Source organism: Actinia tenebrosa, unplaced genomic scaffold (assembly GCF_029948245.1).
Source record: "Actinia tenebrosa isolate PJP-AT-01 unplaced genomic scaffold, QUT_ActTen_1.0 PGA_scaffold16__25_contigs__length_10494907, whole genome shotgun sequence".
In the NCBI taxonomy this organism is placed as follows: domain Eukaryota; kingdom Metazoa; phylum Cnidaria; class Anthozoa; order Actiniaria; family Actiniidae; genus Actinia; species Actinia tenebrosa.
In genome coordinates, this window is record NW_028292576.1 from 5240211 (window position 1) to 5264267 (window position 24057).

At 42.6% G+C, this 24057-nt stretch overlaps 1 long non-coding RNA gene across 2 annotated transcripts; it reads left to right on the forward strand.

Moving 5' to 3' along the window:
- Nucleotides 1-179: 179 nt before the first annotated feature.
- LOC116307885 (uncharacterized) lies at nucleotides 180-21931 on the forward strand. 2 transcript variants are annotated; one of them, XR_016119954.1, is made up of 3 exons: nucleotides 180-302; nucleotides 18824-18988; nucleotides 21569-21931. It is a non-coding gene; the product is annotated as an uncharacterized LOC116307885 (long non-coding RNA). The 2 variants fall into 2 exon arrangements; XR_004198453.2 differs by lacking the exon at nucleotides 180-302 and adding an exon at nucleotides 18634-18754.
- Nucleotides 21932-24057: the final 2126 nt, after the last annotated feature.

A 24057-nucleotide genomic window follows, 5' to 3' on the forward strand; every position in this document is an offset into this window, starting at 1 on the left:
GTTTAGTAACTTGTAGTACGTTTATAGCAGTACTCAATGGGGACACTTGACCAGTAAAGCAAACTGAGAAACTTGGGGTCCGCTTCTAAACGTCCTATGTTTAATTAGGGTGAGGGCCCTCCCGCCTATAGCGTGATTCATCTCGAGCCCTGTCGGTCTAGTTCCATATGCAGTGTAATTTCAAAGCCAGCAACTTCTCCTCACTTATTTTCAGACCCCGAGTGTTGGTCCGGCCGAGGCTTGAACCACGACTTCCTGGACAACAGACTGATGCTCTTACCAACTGAGCTAGCCGGGTGGCGGTAATAATAATAATAATAGTAATAATAATAATAATAATGTTTGAAACCTTATTAGCCATTTCGAGGTTCAAGGAAAAACTTTTATCATAATAATAATATTTAGAATAATATTTAAACCTTAATAATACTATATATATATATATATATATATATATATATAAAGAATAATGTTATAAAAATATATCTATTAATAATTATATATATACATGAAAATCAAAATGATTATTCAAAAGTAAAACTAAAGTCTCTATATATAATGTCCCCAGGAAAAACTAGAAAGCTAAAAAACTAGTGAATGGCCGCTACGTAACATTAACGCGACAGTCGTCTATTCCGTCTAGGCCAATCTTATGGAAAGGTGCTCTAGATCCCCTAACGCTTGTGTGAACTGCTCATACAATTTCGAAAGACAGAAGTGTTCTAAGGCATGTGATGACAAAGTACTTAAGGGTCCGCTGTTCTTTTAGGATTGTTTCTCTGCCAAGTGCTTAATAATAATAATTATTATTATTATTTTCGTTCTTCTTCTTATTATTATTATCATGCAGTTTATTAAACATCTGGATACGACATGCCATTCCCAACGCAGCGGACCGACTACTTCACCTTCTTCTCCTCATCTTTCTTTTCTCTATTCTCAGACCATGGGCATCTCATCTCATCTCTTATCATTATTATTATTAGTATCATTATTATTAGTATTATTATTATTATTATTATTTTATTATCAATTATTATTATTGTCATTATCAATTATCCATGCATGCATAGATGTGCCCTGTATGCTTGCTATACAATTGGACCAAAGCTTTCATATTTATTATTCATAATTATTTTATTATAACTAGTGTCATATTCACAAGAATAGAAATAAAATAGTAATAATAATACTGATAATAATTTTAAATAACAGCAACAATGACAGCTGGAGTAAATAGATTGTCATATTTATGCCTTTAATTATTGCCATTCGTATTTGTATTTTGTATTTTCAACAGGATATCCCAATTTATTTATCAATTGACAAGGTTTTCTTTGTTATTCACAATGAACGCTTTATTTTTGTCATAACCCTCATTATAAATGCAAGGGCAATATATAGTTATTAACCCTGTTAATAACTATATATTGACTTTGCACTTATAATGAGCAATTCAGTTTATCATTAATAGAAAACCTTCTCAATTGATGAATAAAATTCTAAATTACCTTTAACGTTGGCAATGAGCGCATATGGTTTATTTCCTCCATTCTGGGTAATTCACTCATACGGATCTCAAGATATAGTTATAGTGCATACCATCTAGGTTCAGATTTCAGCCGTTGGGATTTTGTGCGCCCCCGATACTCTCCCCCATTGTTTCGGGCGGGCCCGATACTCTCACCAGTAACGGGGGAGAGTATCGCAGGTACGCGAAATCCCAACGGCTGATATCTGAGCCTACATTAACATACCATCTTGCTTTGGAATTTATTTTCAATCTAAATTATTGAAGCCAGTCAATAGCCTTAGTTTTGTTTTTGTTTTTAGAAAACTAGAGTAGTATAGGGGTTGGGGGTCCCAACTCACACACCACCCCGAAATAACCCGTCTTAAAAGCATACGCCCCGGTTTCATTCGGGTTTTGAGAGCAACGTGGCCCGGGGTTATTCCACCAAGAGATTACGGGATCTTCCCACCATCCACGACCCATTTGAGGCCGTGAATACGGCCACCAACGAATACCATTAAATATGCTAACATATATTATGAAGTGCGAACGATGTGAGAGGGAATTCAAAAGGAAGGCTGACCTAACCAAGCACTTGTCAATGCAAAAGAAAGAATGCAAAAAGTCTTACGAATGTTTGTGTGGAAAGGAGTTTGAGACCCGTGTGAGACTGTATTGGCATTGTCAAAGTTGCACATACGACTACGATGACCTCATATAAGGTATAAGATATTTCCTATTATATATGGAGTCACGATCTAATTTCAACACCGTTTCCATACCCGGCGCAGGAGAAGTTGACCTCAGACAGTTTTGGTCTAAGACTAGAGAGAGAAGGAGGAAGATCTTAGCGAAGGGAGTTAAGGAATTGGGTGCGATGAAGGCAAGTATTGTGGTAGAACTAGACCTAATTAAGGGCGATGACGTCGAAACTACGGTCTGGCTACGCTCCAAGTCATTAGTAGTACTACAGTCTACTAACCTAGCACCGATTTTGTCGACCGTCCTCGAGGGTATGTTAGAGACACTCTCAAACTACACCAGAGAAGGATCGGGATGGGCAGTAACCGAAATAGTGGAGATGAAAATAAGCATGGCGCGGTACGTACCAATTCGAGGTGGGTCTTACGTACCTTTACCAGCCTGGATAGAGCGAAAGAAAGCAATTGTAAGTGTTAAGAATGACGACAATAAATGCTTCCAGTGGGCAATTAGGTCTGCCTTATACCCAGTTGAGAAAAACACAGCGCGCACGAGCAATTACCCAACAGACGACCTAGATTGGACTGACGTTTCGTTTCCAATGCAGTTAAGTTATATACCAGACTTTGAGGAGCGCAACGACCTAGCAATAAACGTTTATGGAGACCGGGAAGAGACCATTGTTCCACTAATGTTGTCAAAGCACACCGGAGAGCGCATTCACCTATTTTACCACGGCGGTCACTATTCCTGGGTTAAGAACCTAAGTCGATTATTTTACAGACATACCAAGCATAAGTGCAAGAAGTTCTTCTGCAAATCCTGCCTGCTTCCCTTTCCCGACTTAAAAGCCTTAAAGAAGCACGATGAAATCTGCCGTGGCGTAGAGGAAGTTGCACAGCGTATTCAAATGCCAGCAAATAAAGACTTATTCTACGAGGATTTCAAGCGACAAAGCAAAGTTCCCTACGTCATTTACGCAGATTTCGAGGCAATAATTACAGACGAATACCAAGAATCAGGCAATACGCAGCGTAAAGGCCTTCACGAGATTTGCTCTTACGGTTACATTGTAGTGCGCAGCGACGGCAAGGCAGACGACCCAGTCATATACCGTGGTAAGAATGCAGCCGCACTCTTTCTAGAAGCCATTAAGGAGGAGGAAGAGGACATTAGACAGCGCTTACGCACCACAAAGCAACCAAAGCTATCCAAGGCCGAGCAGGCCGCGTACGCAAAGTCAATGACGTGCCACGTATGCAAGCATAATCTCCTCCAATTCGGACGGAGAGTTAAGAAGTGCTGGTCAGACGACGGCGCCTACCTTGGTGAAGCACACCCCAAGTGCGGGAAGTACGCACGCAAGGGTGAGAAGGCTGGAAAGCCAACCACGCACTGCATTCACTGTAAAAAGCCCTTCGAGGAAGACTTCTACGTAGATAAAGTCTTAGACCACTGTGAACTAACCGGGGTGTACAAAGACGCAGCGCATTGGAGATGCCGCAACAAGATTGACCCAAACATGGATATTCCAGTATTCTTTCACAACCTTCGCGGATACGATTCCCACCTTCTCTTACAAGGCGTTGACGGCCACGAAGTTAAGTGCATACCGAATAACAAGGAGCGGTACATGTCTGTGACAATTGGTAAATTAAAGTTCTTAGATTCCCAACAATTTATGGCAGACTCATTAGCGAACCTAGCTAAGTATAACGAAGATTCACCAATCTCAGACCTTTACGAGGCAGAGCGCAAGGGAGTTTACCCCTACGAATACATGGATTCCTGGGAGCGCTTTAAAGAGCCTTTACCACCGAAAGAGTGCTTCTATAGTTCCCTAAACGAGGCTGGGATATCAGACGAAGAGTACGAGCACGCAAAGAAGGTTTGGAAGAAGCACGACTGCAAAAACATGGGAGATTACCACGGCGTCTACCTACTCTCGGATGTAGTCTTATTAGCCGACGTATTTCAAAGCTTTCGGAAGATGGCGATGTCTTACTATGGATTAGACCCAGCAAACTTCTACACTGCCCCTGGGTTATCTTGGAGTGCCCTGCTAAAGAGCACGAACGCCCAATTAGACCTCTTAACAGATTACGAGATGTACAGATTTATGGAGGACGGAATTCGCGGTGGGGTTTGTGGGCCATCGAGGCGATTTGCGCGCGCCAATAACCCACAAGTTGAGGGGCACGACCCCGAGAAACCATCAACCTACATATTTTACCTAGATGCGAACAACCTTTACGGCTGGGCGATGTCCCAACACTTGCCAGTGCGCGACTTTGAATGGACTGAGCCACGCGAACCGGAGTTTTACATGCAAATAAGACCCGACAGCCGCAAAGGTTTTATTCTTGAGGTGGATTTGGAATACCCAGAACACCTTCACGACCTTCACGACGATTACCCATTAGCGCCAGAGTCGATTGAGATACCTTTTGAACAACTCTCCCCATTACAAAAGAAACTTTGCCCCACATACAAACCATACCGCAAGCTTACTATGAACTTAATGAACAAAAAGAAGTACGTAGTTCACTACCGCAACTTACAATTCTACGTGTGCCACGGAATGCGCGTAACGAAGGTCCACCGCGCATTAAAGTTCCGTCAAGAGCCCTGGATGCAGCCTTACATAGACTTTAACACGCAAAAGCGCACAGCAGCCAAGAACGACTTTGAGAAGAACCTGTTTAAGCTTATGAACAACTCAGTGTTTGGTAAGACAATGGAGAACATCCGCAAGCGGGTGTCGATTAAGATTGTAAATACGCGTGAAGAGGCTGAGTCTTATGTATCCCAGCCAGGCTTCGTACGCTACGTAGACATGCCTAACTTCTATGTAATTCACATGAAAAAGGCAAACCTTTACCTTAACAAGCCCGTTTACACCGGCTTCACAGTGTTAGAGCTGTCTAAGCTGCTCATGTATGAGTTTTACTACGACAAATTAAAACCAAAGTACGGTGACAAGTGTCGTTTATTGTACACCGACACAGACTCACTAATAATGGAGATTGAAACCCCCGACGTTTACGCGGACTGCCTTGAAGACATTGACGAATACGACACGTCCGGCTACCCAAAAGACCACCCACTTTACTCAGCTAAGAACAAGAAAGTCATAGGAAAGATGAAGGATGAGGTGTTTGGCAGGCCAATTGTAGAGTACGTTGGGTTAAAGCCAAAGATGTACAGCGTCTTAAAGAGCGACGGCGCAGATAAGAAGGCAAAAGGCGTAAAAAAGTACGTAGTTAAGAAGCAACTTACGCACCAATCTTACTTAGATGTCTTGAATACCCAAAAGACGCAGCGCCACAACATGAACTCCTTACGATCATATGGCCACCAAATACACAGCGTTACCCAGGAAAAGGTGTCGTTGTCAGCATTCGACGGCAAGCGCTGGATGTGCGACGACGGAATTTACACGCACGCGTTTGGTAATCACACGATAAGCAGTTCTTCTTTGACGAACCCACGCGTGGGACCATCATGAAGATAATACAAGATGGGCTGACCCTTCTTAGCTATTACACTTCGAATCTGGTAAGTTTCCAAAGACCAATTAGGATCCGTAGCTCTTTTGGATCCTCCTAATTCGCCCGGCTCATAGAGATATCGAACCGTGACATCGCCTAATCTCTTTTCCCGGGGGAAGACCGCCCTTGAACTTCTGACGTAGGACTTGTGTTCCACGTGTTTCTTTTTTATAGCATCCCTGGGTTTCATTCCCGTAGCCCTGGCCGCCTCGTTGTTCAAAGCCGCGACGACCTGGGGGAGCCTCTGAGTCCATTCCCTGTTGCGTTTGGAGGGATCTTCCAGCTCTTTCCAATACTGGTACCCAAAGAGACGCTCGGCCAAGGTCTTATTGAATCTTTCAACAATGCTCTGACCCCTGTGGTACTCAGCTTCAGCTCTCCTAATCTTGGTGTCGTGGTCTTTCAGGGTCTTAGTAACCACGCCCATGAACTCTGTCCCCGCATCCACTTGCAGCAGCTTAGGCCATTTCAAGACGCGCTTATAAATCCTACCTAGGGCTTCTGCGACTTCTCCAGAATCCTTGCTGGTTATGGGTTCGGCGTCCTTGTATCTGCTTGCGATATCAACTACGGTCAAAGCGTACCTATAGGTCTTTCTTCTCACCTTGTCGTGCGGTAAGAAAAGCAAATCCGCCTGATGAACTTCATTAGGGGTATTTACGGTGAAGCTGGGCCTGGGAATGTACTTGGGCACGGGAAGATAAACCTGCCAGAGGGTTTGTTTTCTTAGCCAGTTCTTAGCCGTTTCTTCTGATACCCTGGCCGCGGTCGCGAGTTTCTTGATGGCCGACGCTCCTTTCCAATAGCCTTCAGGCCCATAGTAAATCCTCTTGAGTTTGTCCTCTACGCGGCCCATTATATGAATTCCAAAACAAGATTGATCTTGCGTCCGTTAAAATCCACCGTCTTTCCGTCCACTTTAATGGTGATGTTTATGCTTTCTACCAAATTAGACAAATCATAGCACAAAGAAATGGGAGTGTATTCTACTGGGTCAAATGGATTACCTTTGGGCAGAAACTTGGACATAAGAGAAGACTTTTCTCCATTGCTGTAACTATTGACCAAGTCGCAATAGACTTCGTAAGAGGCTGCGACTTTCCATTTCACAGGTATGGCTGTGTTGGTAATTGTCTTGGCCGAGGCACATAATAAAGATCCCAATGGGTCAGACTTTCCAAAAGTTACTGAATAGTTTGGCATATTATGTTTGAGGGTCATTTCGTGCGGTAATCCCGTGGTGAGAGTATAACCGCGCCCGGCGAGCTCCTTAGCAAGGGTGATTGGCGTGTAATGTCCATCGGGTAGCGTTACTAGTTGATAACTGCCGGGCCCATTAAGTACGTTGACCATGCCATTGACTAAATTATACCAAGAATTGTACAAAGAACAACTAACCAACCTAACCTTATGGGCTTTAATGGGGGGATTCAGATAAGTGGTAAAGTTATTTTTGTCGCTTTCCAAAAAGACGATCATTATATTCTAGGCGCCAAAGGCGCCACTGCTTAGACTAAGTACGCCAAAGCCGCGCCTCCTGCCAGACCTGCAACTCCTACGAAGACCAACTCATTGTCTTTTTGTTTCTTAGAAGGCTGATAGTAATTCTTAAACTGAGGCTTTCTCAACCCCGTCGATGCCGCGGGGTGCGCCTGTGCATAAAGCTTAAAGGCGTAGTCTGTGTTTTCGAAGTTCTTATCCGCCTGCATTTTGTCTTGGTAGTTCTTATCCAACCAATCCCTGTAAGCTTGCCTCTTTTCATTCCAAGCCGCCACGTCCCGCTGATATTTCTCCAGCGCTAAGTCGTGCCTTTTCCTCTCGGCGGCCAAATTTCCGCTGCGATCACCTCTAACTAATCTATCCAAATACTGACCACCATAATTAGCTCCAGTGAATGCTAAAGCTGCAATGACTCCACCTGCAAGCAAGGTAGCCATTTATACTAGACGCAAGCAAAGCTTACGTCGTCGGCAGGTACTTTTCCTTACGTAGGTAATCCTTTACCATGATAGCCCCGCCTACGGCAGCGGTCATTTTAGCAAAGTTGGCGAAGCTCTTGCTTGGGTCTTCAGTAAAGTCTTCTTTGAGCACTTTCTTACCTACCCAACCAATACCCGCAACGATGGAAGTAATGATAGCTGCTTCTTCAACAGTTTTCAATAACGCGGTTGACATTATATTACAAAGCGAGAAGGTTATCACTCCATTACGAGGATCCTACTCTTAGGGGGCTCCTGCACGGGTGCGTGATATGTTGGCGGTACATGCACGGGTTCTACTTTTGGCTTCGTAGCCCGCCATTGTAAGTAGAGGCTGCCTGCTGCTATAGCAACTCCTAACGCGCCGATGACGTACCCAGGATTAATAAGGGATTCCTCTTCTTTTTCCTCCACCTTTTCCTCCTTTTTTGCCTTGTTCTTTTTATTCATCTCCGCGAGCTTCTTACCGGCAGCGACTCTGCCTGGAGATTTAGCCTTGGTAATCTTTTGCTCCTCTTGGGGCTGCTCTACCTTCGACTCTGGTTCACTCATTTATATCTAAGGACTTGAAGGACTTGATAAGTACTTGAGAATGACTTAAGTAAGTACTTATGAATGACTTGACTAAGTACTTGAGGCGACCTGAGTAATTCCTGAGGACGACTTGATTAAGTACTTGAGGCGACTTGATCAGGTACCTCAGCAAGTGCCGCCTGGAAGACCTTTTCGACTTCTCTGTCCTTCTTAAAGTCCTTCCAAGAGGCACCAAAGGTGCCCACAAGTTCCTTCAAGTCGACATGCTGAGCTACGTGCAAAGCCGCAGAGGCAACTGCCGTTAACTTACCGCACTTCAAAGACAACCACCCACAGGTTATCTTAAGTTCTTGGGCGATGACATAGTCCTCGCTAATGTCCTTCCGCAGTTGCTCCACGTCGTCTATGGGCAGCGCAAGTCCAAGCAATTTAGTCGCAAGTCGGATGGCGGAGTCTGCTACGGCGTCCGTGGTCTTGCTTGCAAGGGCGGCCTCGTACCTCTTATGGAACTTCTTAACCTCCTCTTCCGACAACTTATTAACCTGCTCATGAGTAAGTTCCTTGCCTATCATTTCTTTGCACTTCCCAGATGACACAAGGATGTTAAGTTGTTCCTTAAGGTTACTTTCATCTAACTGTGTGGGGACTTCATCTAAGAGCTGCTCAATATCCATATACATTAGGAATCATAGATTCCAACCTCGTACGGAAACCTCAAAGAGAAGATCATCTTGGAATGTTGGTGCGTTTTTAAATGCCGCATGTATTCGTGTAACTGTTCCTTGGATATCTCACCGCCGTAGTCGCTTAAGATGGTTTCCAGGTCAGACTTACTCGGAGTATACAATACGACAAGCGAACCTATGTTTTCCCTAAAAGGCTTAGAGACGCTGGTAAGCTGCTGTGAGAGCAACCAAACGCTAATATTGTCGTGTCTGCCGCTAAAGGCGAGTTTAACGAGCTCTGACGTGCGTCTTTTTACGTCGTCCCCACAGGCAATGTCATCCAGTATAAGGAGTGTCTGTGTATCTTTAGGGAATTGTTTGTGCCAGAACTTAAGATGTCCAGATAACTCGTTAGGGTCCAAAATATCCACAAAGAAGTCGTCATCTTTCGCTCCTATGCCCGTCCAGGTGCGGTTATTCACGTAGGTGGGGCAGAGCAGCACTATGTAGTCGAAGCGGTATCTAAAGGGTCCTAATAGCTGCTCTACCACGAATTGGGTCTTTCCGCAGCCGGTGGGTCCTACTATCAGAGCGTTACAAGGCATGTGATCTGGGTTCATAATATACTAGGATTTCTAACGAAATCCACTAGTGAAAACCGTAAGGTTTTCTGATATATATATGGAGCCTACGGAAGCAGTGCAGAGAATCGTTAACGACATTAAAGATAAGAGAGACACCATTAAAATGCAAAGGGAGGAAATTGATCTCTTTAAAGAGCGCGTGCAGGAGTTGTACGATGAAATGTGCGGTCTGAAGCGCGCAGAACGGTTTGGTGCGTTAGTAACGATGGCAACGTGGGCTAAGGAGTCCGTTAAGGACTTTATGAAATATCCCATGTAGAATGTTGACAATAAGGTTAATATCTTGTTAAGTGGGTCTGGAAACTATTTCAAAACCCCTCGTAGAATGTTGAAGATAAGGTTAAATATTGGTTAAAGGATGTTAAATGGAGGCTAAGATATAGTTAAGTATATATGGACTGCTTGGTGTGTAAGAGGGTGTTTAGTACCAAACAAAAGCTGCAATACCACGTTTATCGTGGTGTTTGTACGAAGAAGCCTGTTAGTAAGGTTTGTGAGGATTGTGGTAAGGAATTCAGTACTGTTCAAAAGATGCAGCAACATCAAGAAAGACGCGTTTGTAGAATCGCCTGTAAGGACTGTAATAAGGAATTCAATACCTCAAAGGAAATGCAGCAACATCTTAAAAGGGGTGTTTGCTGTAAAGTAAGACAGTGTAGTTTCTGTAATAAGATACTTAGTAGTCGTCAGCGTTTACAAACGCATAGGAATAAACATGAGGAAACATACCGATGTCTTTCAAAGAAGTACGATCTAGAAGGAGTGGATTGTTACCAGTGCGGTGATCTTATCAGTCGCTGCAAACATAAAGATGATTACCTAAGGAATAGGATAGACTACCATAGGAAAATAAACCACGCATTTCCTTCTTTTGATCGTGCTGAAGGTGTCCCGTGGACTAACAGGGAATACTGGAGAGGAGTGTGTGAGCAGTGTGGATGTGTCAGAGAAGAGGAGCACATCTTTAACTGTTTATTAACCAAACATTAAACATTATGAGGACATCCTTGGAATAGTTTCCAGACCCATTTAACCAATATTTAACCTTATCCTCAACATTCCACAAGGGTTTCTGAGATAGTTTCCAGACCCATTTAACCAATATTTAACCTTATCCTCAACATTCCACAAGGGTTTCTGAGATAGTTTCCGACCCTACTTAACAAGATAACAACCTTATTCTTAACATTCTGGGATGGATATATGATAGCCTACGCAGCCGCCTTCTTAGGAGGATTCCTAATAGCCCTTTCAATATATGGACTGTATTACATGTGAACCCCCTGCTGACTGTGTTAAAAAAGAGTCGCCGACCCTCATCGTCGACGAACCCCACTTAAACGACGCACTTACCCGCATAGGACCGAAGGAAGGATGCACTTTGCGACGTCAAACGCCCAGCGACCATCCTTCTTCCCATACGACCTCAGATGCGTAAACTCCTGTCCTTCGATGACGTAACGAACGCGATCCGGCGCCCACAGGCTGTACGTGACACCCTCATGCGCCAATAACAACCGTAGCCTGTCTTCAAAGGCTACGTAATTTTTTATTTCGTAGGTAACACCCTCCTTTAAGTCTCGCCAGTGTATCTGCCTCACAGCCTCAAACGTCATATATTCTATGAAATATCTTTAAGTGCGTCTTTAAAGTGTCTGTGTTCCTAAAGCGCTTGCAGCACCACCTACAAGGCAGGCGGATTCCTCGCGCATACTCCGTGATGCTCCTGCAGATGTCGTCGTAGTCGTTGCTTATCAGCACCTTAAATCCATTTTCCTCGTAGCCGTCTAAGAGGCGGCGTTGATCCTCAGACAATACCCCGTTGCCTTTCGGAGTCTTCAGCTCGATGCAGAATCCACGGTAATGCTTATGGGCGTTCAAAATAAGCAGATCAGGTTGACCGCGTTGATATCCTTTCTGCCAGCACTTTATGCGCTTGCCGTCGCTGTCCTGCAGTTCGCCTAGGCCGGGCGTTACGAGCATTTGAGGGTAATACTTGCGAATGTAATCCACCACCTTTTTATGCAGGTCGAATTCGTTTTCTATTTTGAATACCAACTTGTTAGGGCCGTCAAAGCGCCGCTCTATCTCGTACTTGCCGGTCTTCCTTAATGTGGGAAGGACTTCCTCAAAGACCCAATCGCGGAACTCTACGGCCTTGGGTAGTTTGGAGCTGAATATCAGTTCATACAACCCAGGCTCTGAGATAAACACGGAATTTGGCTGTGCGTTAGCAAGGGCGCCCTGTTTTAGGGCCCCCTTTGGCTCATCCAACCTTTTCTGGTATTTCTCAGAAACGTGCTCTCTAATCGCATTCCTTGGCTTTTCATATCCCAACGCGGCAGCCACTTCCTTCGCCTTAAAGTACAAAGTTTTGCCTTGCACTATGCATTGCAGTTTGGTGTTGTTGTTTTCGAATACGCGAAGCATATTATACATAAGGAATATTTTAATAGGCAACGCTCTTTAATTGGTTCATTTCTACGCTCAGTTGCGCGTCAGACACGACAAAGACGTAGCAGTTTATTTTGTCACCGTCGCTCGCGGAGGCATTTTTGGTGCGCTTGATCTCCAAAGTGATACCATCTTGGGTGTTTACCAGCCGCAGACCCTGACCGTGCATAGATTCATCGTTCGTCGTGCGCATGTCAATCCATAACGCGTACTTATCATTAAAGAATTCCTCGGGGCTAATTTGGTCGCCAAACTTGCGCATTGCCTCCCTGTACACGTCTGCGGGCTTTATTCCCTGGGAGTAGACCTTGTTTGGGACTCCGTTGATATTCACGCCGACGTTAGTAATGTTGGGGTTGTGAAAGGCCTCGGAGTCGCGCTTACCGGCCTCGTAGGGTTTGGCAAACACCAGCATCAACCCCGTGAGACTTCTTCGGGGGAGGTTAATGCTTTGGTTGATAACCTCATCTGTCTTATCCAAGAAGCTGAACGTCTTATACATCACTACGTGGTCGTAAAGGAATGCCTTGCCGGAGCTGTATTCCATGCCAGCGCTACGGGCCAGCTCTTTGCTGTATACCGTCTCATACTGCAGCTCTAAGTTGGTAATGGAGTATGGAGTTGTTGTGGTAAGTGCAGTGGTCAGCCCACCAATGATGTTATTAGCATCTGCTAAAGTTACTTCAAACTGTAGCTCGGATAACTGTCTTGGGTAATACACACCGTGATTTGTGATTACTTCGAAGTCTAATGGTATGACATACTTGCTACCATAAGCGGTCTTTATTCGCTTTGCGTCTGCCACTGCGGTTTCCCCACTGCAGTCAGTAGGTTGCGTTTTCGTAGGTGTGCGAACCTTACGCAGGATAACACTACCAATTTCCTGTTCTATCTTTTGCGCGCGGTCAAAGGCCGTTAACCATAGGTCCTTATAGGTGGTGTATAAATCATATCTATTTAAATCCAGCAAGGATTCCCCAGCAAACTCAATTCTCATCTTAGAAACTAAGTTGCGGCCCACGTTGTTAACGATAATCCTTTCATCCGTGGGGTCAGACTTCACCGCTAAGTCGAACCTTAAAGCCAGGGTGCCGGGTACTAAGACTAGGTTATCCGTTAGACGGGGTACGCCTACGTACAAGGTTTCTCCTGGTTTTGCGCCGCTGGGGGTAAAGGTAACCCGGTGAAAGGTGCGTTCCGCTTTCAGTCCGCCAACCTGCTTAGGTAATACGTTGGGGTTTAACTTTGAGCTTATCATATATAATGGAAGTAGAAGGAACGGATTTTGACCCCACCACCGAAGAAGGTCAAGTCGACATTAACGATGAAGAATTTGATGAATGGACTAAAAACGCGGAGGCAAAGCCTTTGTTTTACGACATGGCTTTGGCAAGCAAGTATGGCAGTAGGTGGAGAAGCTTCAAGGCAGCCTTGAATCGCATGTGGCAAACAAAGAACCGCGGCCCCGTCCCTGAGTACTTGGAACTTCAAAACATAAATGAGGAACCCGAACAAGAAACCGTAGAGTGGGCAACGCAAGAGCTAAGGCAGCGCTATTCCCGCTTCGAGGCCGACGACGTAAGGCTTACCAAGCGTGGCGGCAGAGTCCTCATAAGCGTCCAAGACCTGAGATTTCCTGACAAAAACCGCTGGACGAAGCCACAACCCCTTTTCGACGAAAATGGCGAAATTAGGGGTGACGTGGCGAGATTAAGAGGTTTCCAACTAGCTACCCGAAGTGCGTTAGAAAGGTTGGCAACCCTGAATGAAAAGGTTGCGTTAGAAAAACGCGCCGAGGGGCTGCAAGAAACGTTGGAAGAAAGGGAAGCAGATTACATGAGACAGAACCAACTGCTTCTTGATGCTCAAAAGAGAGAACTTGACGACAAGAATCAGCGAATGATAGAAATGAGAGAACAAAGAGACAATGCCCTACGCGAAAGAGACCAAGCCCAAAAGGCCTTCGAACTTGCCCTGCAAGACCTGGATATGAGCAAGGAGGAAGCCAAAAACTTACGTACCACCATAGCTGGCTCTTTAGAGGAACGGCTGCAGTTGGTTGCCGAAATCAACACTAAAGAGGAACAAATCCGGCAAAGAGATCAAGCCATTGAAGACCTGGAGGGGCAATTAAAGCGGCAGCAGGAAATAATTAATGACCAAACTCGCCCCGAAGAGGAAAGGAAAGCAGCCCAAAAGGAAGTAGAAACCCTCGAGGTACGCCTTGCGGAATTACAGGCACAAAAGGCAAACCTGGAAAAGGAGTTGGGGCTTACCACCAAGGAAAAGGTAAAAAGAGCCCTTTTGAAGTATGGCGTTCCACTGGCATTCGCGGTCGTTATTTCGAGCGTAGTAGGAATTATCCTATCCGCGCTTAAGGCTACAGGCGCGGGAGTAAGCAAGTTGGGTTTTGGTTTGACGGACTTAGGGAAGAAAATGGCAGCCGGCTTGCCTGGGCTGCTTGGTAGCGTTCTTAGCCTGGCACTTAGGACCGGCGGAGAACTGTTAAAGTTTGTGGGGAATAACATTTGGATCTTGGTCGTAGCTATTGGGGTGGTCCTCCTGAAGAAGATGAAGGCTTAATCTTCTCATCGGGCGGTGCCCTGCTTTGAGGATAATGAAAGACGGTATTAGCACCGCCCTGGTAATTTGGAACCAACGGCAACACACTCATGGTAGAAATGGGCTTATGACTCCAGGTTGCATTAGCGGGCCTGCGACCTATGCGATTTATTCCAAACTTGCCGTCATCAGAAGTGACTTGCAACTTAGCATATTTACAATTGGCTAGCATATGAAAAGTCACTGGCGTTAGGTCTTCAGTGGACCTAGTGTAGGGCTCCATCGAAAAATGGGTAACTTTCCTGGTGTTCGTTGAAGTTCGATAAGGAAGCAGGGGCTTATTATTCTCATCGATAAGCCTAAACCCCACATTCGCATGCGTATTTGCATTAATGCTAATAGTGCAAATGACCAATGCAGTGCCCCCAACTTCAACCCACAGTCCAACGTCATGCCAAGCGCCGTTGTCATATCCCTCTTCATCTAAGCGGTGGGCATAGCGCGTTTCCCTCACGTATGGATTCATATATTTAAAGGATCAAAGATCCTCCTAAAGGCTAACCACCGTCAAAGTGCTAATGGTCATGTGGTTATAGACAGTATTCCTTTGATTTTCTATGCTATTTATGCAAACGCTCCCGGAGTCATCTACGCACATTTGTAGCTTTACTTTCCCGTGGCAGTCGGCGACCATATGACAAGTCCAAACGGAAAGATTCTCAGAGCTATTCGTTGGCGGCTCTACTGAAAAATGCGTAGGCTCTCTGTTGCTCGTCTTCGCGCGCATGGGCTGTAATATTCCATTGTCGTCGCAAAAACGAAATCCTACGTTCGCACTGCTAACGGCTCCCAAAGAAATGCTGCATAATATCAACTTCTTTCCCGAGTAGTTCAAGTCTACGGACATCCCCGTGACATCGACCCAAGATGCTTGGGTGTATTTTTTCTCGCCTGTGTAAGTCGTATAAACACAATCTACTCCAGCTACGTAGGGGTTGTTCATCGCCATATATAATAACTCAGACCAACGCCTGCGGTGGCTAAGCCGGCTTTTAATAAGTTATGGTCATATTCCTCAGGTATCGTAGGCAAAACCTTCTTTCGCTTCTTAACTGCGGGTAGCTTCGTTTCGTGTGACTTTTTTGGCTCCTCTACGAAGTGAGGAATGCCCTTGGTAGTATCAGAGTTCACGTCATTCACCCCAAACTTCATATCCTTAGTAGCTCGCTGAAGTTTGTTGTTATAACCCACAACGGAATTGGCGTTGATAACCAAATTACTTGGCATTAACCAACAACCGGGCGACAAGGCATAATCTAGCCGCACTTTAGATTGCTGCACCGCTAATTGATATCTTTGAACTGACTTGGATATGTCATTTTCTATTATTGCGGACTCAAACAGGGTTAGGAATTCCTGTTGCGTTTCCCGCGAAGCACCTTGGGATCCAACGATGGGGCTTCGGGTATTTACCTGCGCTCCCAGGGTGCAGTAGACGAATGCTTCAATGCTGCGGTTAATTCGAGCTAGGTTTCTTAGGCCTTTTCCTTTTAATAATACGAATGGATCCCAAGGACTGGGGTAAATCGTCTCAATTCTATCAATCAGCGTAACGTCATTCTTGCGACCACCCAAGTCGTAAAACTTTAGGACCCCGGGGTATTTTTGATGATACATGTCTGCCGGACGCACGCCGTCAACATGCCAAGCATAAATAATGCCCAAGCCATGCGTGGCGCCCTCCCGATAACGAAAGTCTCTTTGCTGCGGCTTAAACTCATTCATTAGTCTTTCTAGGGCAGCGGAATCGTAGTGGTTATTCATTCTATTAAATGGCTTTTCCCCCGGCAGGGGCACGTGCAGCTCCTTCAATATGCGCCGCATAGTAAAGGCAACGTGGAACCTTAGGAAGGCAATGTCAAACATATCCGTGGCAACCCCACAGCCCTTCGTAGCCGCCCAGACGGCAAAGTTTAACTGCTGCGGCCAGTACTTAAAGTTAGGCCCCTTTAACCATTCGTGGGCTTCTTTTCCTGAAGTGTGCGTAAGGTTAAAATCCTTAAAGATATCCCTTATTACTACGTCAAAGGTTTGCTTACCCACTGGAATCTTCAAATGCGTCACTATCTTATCAAAGTTGTTCACGCCACCTTCAGCATCGTAAAATGGGTAATCTTCCTTGGTTATCAATAAATTCTCCGGGAAATTAGGTTGCCTTTCTTTATGCACGGGTTTTGGTGGCTTGACGGTCGCCTTTGGCTCCAAGTCCGCATTACCGTACATTCTTTCGCCGTTGAAGTAAATCCCATCTGGCCTTCTTTCGAACTTACTAGGGTCTGCATGCGGAAACATCTTCCTAAATGCTCTCCAGTTCCAGTAATCCCTGTTGTCATGATGTGGCTGCTCCTCAATATCATTCCCAAAAGCGTCGTACATTAGTATATATAATGGATGTTATACCATCAGCACCTAAGATGTACCCAGATCTTCCCTATACTACACCTAACGAATTAAACGCTGAAAACTTTCGTCTGAATAAAGCAAGTTTAATCCTGGCTTACTTGGAAGGGCAAACAAAGCACTATGAAAAAGTTAGGAAGAAATACGTCAGAGCCCGGAGTACGCTACATAAGATTGCGATAACTTCAGGATCCATATCTGTTGTGTTAACGGGCTCTGGCGTTGCTACTTCGCTTACTGGACCGGGAATAATTGTTGGGATTCCTTTGGCCGGCGTTGGGGCAGCCTGTGGTATTATTTCGGCTGTTGCTACGGGCATTATGAAACAGTTGTCAAGCAAAATATCCAAGCATGACACAACAATAGCTCTGTCAAGGGCTAAAGTAAATACAATTACCGATCTTGTCTCAAAGGCTTTGCGTGACAGAAAGATAAACGACGTAGAATTCTCGCTTATCCTGACCGAAGAAGACAAATACGAGAAATTAAAGTCGGACATAAGGAATAAAAGAACAGTCGTAAAAGATCTTTCCGAGGAATCTCGCAAAAAGATCTACCAGGAGGCAAAAGAAGAGCTTCAAAGAAAGCTTGCTCAGTAAACATCTGCTTTGAAAAAAGCGAGACAGGATTCTATTTACATATCGAACGCCGGCTGTCTGGTTCATATGCAAATTAATTCCTTACATTCCATTTCCCCTCGTGTACTTTTCAAATTTAAAAGCGAAAGTGCTGGTTGCTATGAGGAAGAGGAATGTTGGCGTTGCTATGTGATGTCATCGCCTGGGAATCCATCCCAAGAGGGGGTGGTTGGGGTCGATTTCGTGAAATATTTCGTAGATTACGTCAGGGTAATAAGGAATATCCTTATCCAGCCGACAAAACATCCACTCGGCTCTGCTCATATCAGAAACCTCGGGAATAGACTTACCGGTAATTTCAGACAAAAGATAGGGAATAGCTTTGTAATATTTCCCTAGTTTTAATTTTTTCAGCGTTTTCCGTTGACTTTGTGGGGTTGGCTCTTCTAAGTGGTCTATGATTTTCTTCTTTACTTCGTTATTTAAATATACCGGTCGACAACCTTGGATATGACTCATCCAGTCCCTAAAGTATTTTATTCTTTTGTATGGGGTCTTCTTACGACCTCCATTGGCGTAATACTGCTCTCTGGTAGCATTTGGTACGGCATTGCGAATATTCTTACCACACTCGTAACACTGTGCTGACGTGTCGTCTTCTATTTGCATTTTCTTACCACAACAAATATACTTATTTGGCTTAGTAGGTACAAACTTGGGTTTCAAGCACTTTACACAAAAGTTATAAACAAACTCTTTACATTCATGCATATATAAAATAAATATTTTGACTTTTTAGTAATACGGGCGCGGGTAACCCCCGCCGGCCTTGCTTTGAATTTCGCACTTCATAATATATGTTAGCATATTTAATGGTATTCGTTGGTGGCCGTATTCACGGTCTCAAGTGGGTCGTGGATGGCGGGAAGATCCCGTAATCTCTTGGTGGAATAACCCCGGGCCACGTTGCTCTCAAAACTCGAATGAAACCGGGGCGTATGCTTTTAAGACGGGTTATTTCGGGGTGGTGCGTGAGTTGGGACCCCCAACCCCTATACTACTAACTAGTCTGTTGGTCTCCCTGTGTCATGGTGAGAAACGACCAATGATCGGTAGGTAGATTTATTCCCCATGTCGACCATGGGCAATTACCGGTTTTGACTGAAATATGCGTGTTTTAGATCAGCATAGACTATACGGAAAGACACTGGACCTCTTGTGTCTCCATACATGAAGTACCAAGCCTGGAGCAATATATATGTCCCATCAGCCCCTTCGGTCGTCATACATCTTTGTAATCGTGTGATGAAGGTTATGGAGAGACGAAAATTCTTCATTTATAGACGGTAAGAAACTTTCAAAACCTTAAAGGAACTATTGAAATGTTGAATTGAATGCTATTGGTTCTCTGAAGGCTTTTACCCCTGATATTTGCTGGGGTTTTTTCGTTGAAATAGCGATTGTTTGCTGCACTGGACTGTTCGTCGGTTTATTTAAGGTGGCTGGACCCCCTCACGCTTGACCGCTACCTTCCACTTTTGGAACGCTAGTGCATAAGCGTCTTTTATCCGATTTCAAATCTTTTTTGCACATAAGTCACATAAAGATTGAACTAATGTTTGATGCAGTTTTTTATGAGATCGGACGTCATAACACGTGATTATGATGAAATATTTGATTTCGTTTAGAAAATAATTTTAACCTTGCAGGAGCGTTCAACACTAAAATGCTTCGTACCATATAATTATATGCTAGATGCCTACATTTGTAGGGATTTTTGAAAAAGTCTATCTAGCTAATTATGAGAAATTTGAGATTATTTAAATATAGTGCATAATCTACTTCAAATTTAAACAATGGATTTCATACGGCCGAAATTAATATTTCAGAGCTACATATTCACAAAAGTTATTGCTCATTTAGTTTTACTCTGTATCTAGTTTTAAAAGGAACATTTTGAAGGTAATCGACTTATGCGATTTTGTGAAAACTTATAGTGCAGAGGACGAGGTAAACATTTGATGCGCACTTTTCATCGCAGTGTTCTAGTCAATCCTACTAGATCTTCCATTATTCTAAAATTCGCTGATCATTTCTCTCAAAACTACGTCAGGATACAAATTAGAACTTAAACTAATATTACACAAAATTGCAAGACTATTGAACTCATTTAAAGCGAACGAGAAATACAGAAAACATTGATCGTTTCTCAACGATTTGATGCTCTGGGAATTCTGTTGTTTGCTAATGATCATAACACCAAATTCTTTCGCACCATGCAAGGTCTCATCTCGCTTGGCTGCTTTCCGATTTACCCCCGAAGTTTGGTAATAAACAGTTTTTTTTAAATTCAAACGTGGGACGTTTGTCATGATGTACTTTGTCAGTGTGAGTGAATAGAATCGGCGAACATGCCTCAAATTAAAACTTCAAGAAAGAAGCGAGCAAGGCTTTTGAGTTTAGATAAAGAACCATACTCGAGAAATGATCAGCGAATTTTAGAATAATGGAAGATCTAGTAAGATTGACTAGAAAACTGCAATGAAAAGTGCGCATCAAATGTTTACCCCGTCTTCTGCTCTATACGTTTTCACAAAATCGCATAAGTCGATTACCTTCAAAATGTTCCTTTTAAAACTAGATACAGAGTAAAACTAAATGAGCAATAACTTTTGTGAATATGTAGCTCTGAAATATTAATTTCGGCCGTATGAAATCCATTGTTTAGTTTTGAAGTAGATTATGCACTATATTTAAATAATCTCAAATATCTCATTATTAGCTAGATAGACTTTTTCAAAAATCCCCACAAATGGAGGCATCCAGTATATAATTATGTGGTACGAAGTATTTTAGTGTTGAACGCTCTGCAAGGCTAAAATTATTTTCTAAACGAAATCAAATATTTCATCATAATCACGTGTTATGACGTCCGATCTCATAAAAAACTGCATCAAACATTAATTCAATCTTTATGTGACTTATGTGCAAAAAAGATTTGCAATAGGATAAAAGACGTATATGCACTAGCGTTCCAAAAGTGGAAGGAAGCGGTCAAGCGTGAGGGGGTCGAGCCACCTTAAAACTCAAAGTTTACTAAATAATCTATACTATTAAATCCTTCAAAAGTCATTGGATGACCATGATTCTTGAACTATTAGTGTGAAATGTGTGTGGCATCTAGAAATGTGCAAAAATTCAGCTATACCCGTCAATATATTACAAAATCTATCCAATAAACTTCCCTTGATATTTTGTCACATAAGGACAAGCATTGCATTTATCACAATTCAAATATGGGGTCACCATTCTCGTTTTTGATCAATCTTGATAAAACCAACTCAAAACAGTCGAAGACTGACACTTTTCCAAGTGGAGAGTGGGGGTAGTGAGATAAAAATCGTAATTTCTCTACTCAAAAATCACCGAATTTTGCAAGTTCCATCCTTTAAGAAGCATGAGCAAACAAATGTGCACTGCAAAACCAGGGAATTTACCTTGAAAGAAAATATTATTATTCTGTGGGATTTCCACACATTAGTATTGTTCAAGGTATACATTCTTTAATTACAATTAAATAATTGTTTTTCTATTGGAATAAATTCTCATTCTATTCCCATTATTATTATATGACAATTTCAGAAATTTTTGTTGGGAATAAATTCCAACAGTACTCATTAGCAGAAAAATTCAACCTAGACTGAATTATGGAATCAGTCTCTCTAGAGTGCAAACAATTAATCCGTGAAACACTAAATTACTAAATAGTACAAAATAGCGCTGATTAAACAATAGAAAACAATGGAATTTGCATGAAATTGTGCTATTGAGTATTACTAAAGTTTCACGGTTATATTGTTTGCACTCTATTAATTAATCTATAATTAATGATTTTCCTAAATTTGAATTTTTTCTATTCATTTAAGGTGAGGAACAACATATGGAGATGATTATGATTGCCTTCCTCTTCTCCCTCCGTCTTTCTGATAAACATATCTGCTGGTGTGTTAATGTATTACTCTTGCTAATGAAAATAGCAGATATTCTTAAGCAAAACATTACTATCTGCAGTAGGGGTTTCATGAGTGAGTGCTGCTCATCAAAACTGAAACATTTTGGATCTGAACATGCATGCTTTCTCTGAATATCATTTCATTGCTTACATAATACTCACAGTTTAGTGTTGTGTATGGAAGCATTACACTTGAAAATAGCACTTGGATGAAACCTGCCATGCTTAATTATGTACATGTTAAGACAACTTGAACAGGAGAGTTCTTATTTTTTGACACTGAACTTAATAGTTATTTTTTCTATTGAACAATTATTTTCATTCAAAGTATATTAGCCTGTGGCCATGAATATAAGCACTGTTTGATTGGTTATGTGAATACTGAGACAGTAAAGGCCTATTTACACAGCACGATTTGCCGTGCGCAACTTGACGTTATACGGCAAATTTTGGTACCATTTACACGAGCACAACTTGTCGCTCGCGGCACGAAAAAACGCAAGCAGTTTACTCGTCATTACAGCAAATGTTTCTTGTAAAATGCCACCATACACAGTTGAGAAGTGCAGTAAATAATCATGTCTACCTTGTTATTTGATGGGATCATTCAGAATTTTTACACTTCGTGTTTAATTACTGGTAAAGACGTTTTCATGGAAATCCGCCATTTTTGTTTTGGAATCAACTAGTTTCAGTCCCAATGTCGGTCAAAATCATCATATTTACGTCATTTTCCTACGGCATGTCGTAGGGTTTTAAGCCACAATTTAAAATGGTACGACAAGGTCGCTTACGTCTGTCGTAGGACCATTTACATGACCCGATTTTGAGCTGATTTTGCCGTATATGTCAAGTCGAGCGCGGCAAATCGTGCCGTGTAAATAGGCCTTAAGAAAACCATCGGTTGTGGCAGTGAATGGAACATACAGAGAGGTTTAAGACTAAAGTGTAAGAATATAATGAAGTCAGATAGCAATGGGTTGTGGTGCAGCCAGTGAATGGTAGAATACTGGTTGCAGGGGTCTTAATTTACTCAATCCTATGGAATTTTTGATGGGCTAAAACTGAGAGGGATTATTTTAAGGGGGGGGGGGGGGGATTGACTGGAAAAAAGTGGACAAAGAGAGTTTTTTATCTATTCTTATTACCTTATGCTTCCCAGTCATCTTTTATATTAATCAACAAAATAAAAACAAAATACTAGAGGTGAGCTAACAATCAGTGGAGCCTATGACTAGAAGGATATTTGCATTGGTAGTCTAGGGGGCTATGATTAATGGTAGGAAATTAAGTGAGACTAAAAGTGTCTAAGTGTAATCCATATCAGCAATACTGTGTTCTGATTGGATGAGCTACTACTGGGCTATAACTCAAATCTGACAAAAGATTAAATTGAATTGAAATTATGTATATTTACAGTGCAACTTCTCCAACCAAAGCCACAACAAATTTTCTACAAATTATCCAATAGTGTTTGAGTATTTAGACAATAGATTAGCGGCTAATTTTAAATTTAGATATTCTTCCGTTGTTGCGGTTGGTAAAACTAAATGATGAAGAAGAGCTTGTAATATATTTTCTTGGCAAATTAGTGGTTTGTGTCACCAAAGATATAGAAAAATAGTAATGTACGACTTCAAATACGACAGGAAAGCAAATTACATTAGAAACCATATAAAACATAGTCTTTATGATTACAGTTTGTTTTTTCCAGACAAAGTTATAATCAGGCTGACACGGTTAGATTCGACAACAAAGGTGCCGGCAGTCTTCTCAGCCTTTTAAACCCATGGATATTTGTCCGATTTGTAGCAATTCTATTGCTCAGATTCCTACTTTTGATTGGCTAATTTGTATAACATTTGTCATCATTGCCTAAGAGTCAATAGCCAATTCGAGCTGGAGGACTAATTGCCAAATAGAATAGGTACAGAAAGATGTTGTTGTTGTGTGCAGATGGTGATGACTTCTAATAAGTTAGGATTTCTAAAAATTTTCCACTTCATAGGAGATAGATTATTTTGGTTAATTATTCATGCTTTGATTAAGATCAAAGATCAGTTCTTAGGGATAACCTTGTCATGTTAAAGAAATAAGCATCTGATCAATTGCTTCAATTTTTATTTACTGTGGTAAACCAGTCATACAATACCTTTCTTCCTCCTCTACAAAATAGACAAGTTACACAATAGTACCCAGGGGTCTTCTGGACATAACGCAAGGAACCTTTGTGGGCTTCTGCTATAGAGTTCTGGTCTACAGTTTAATCAATTAGCATGTACAAGCTGTCAATAAATAACACCATGTTGCCAAATGATTAAAAGAGGACAACCAGCCAATCATGTGACGTAAATTAATGTTTTCTCGCATGTTGTTTTTCGTTGACTGCTGTAATTCAAGACA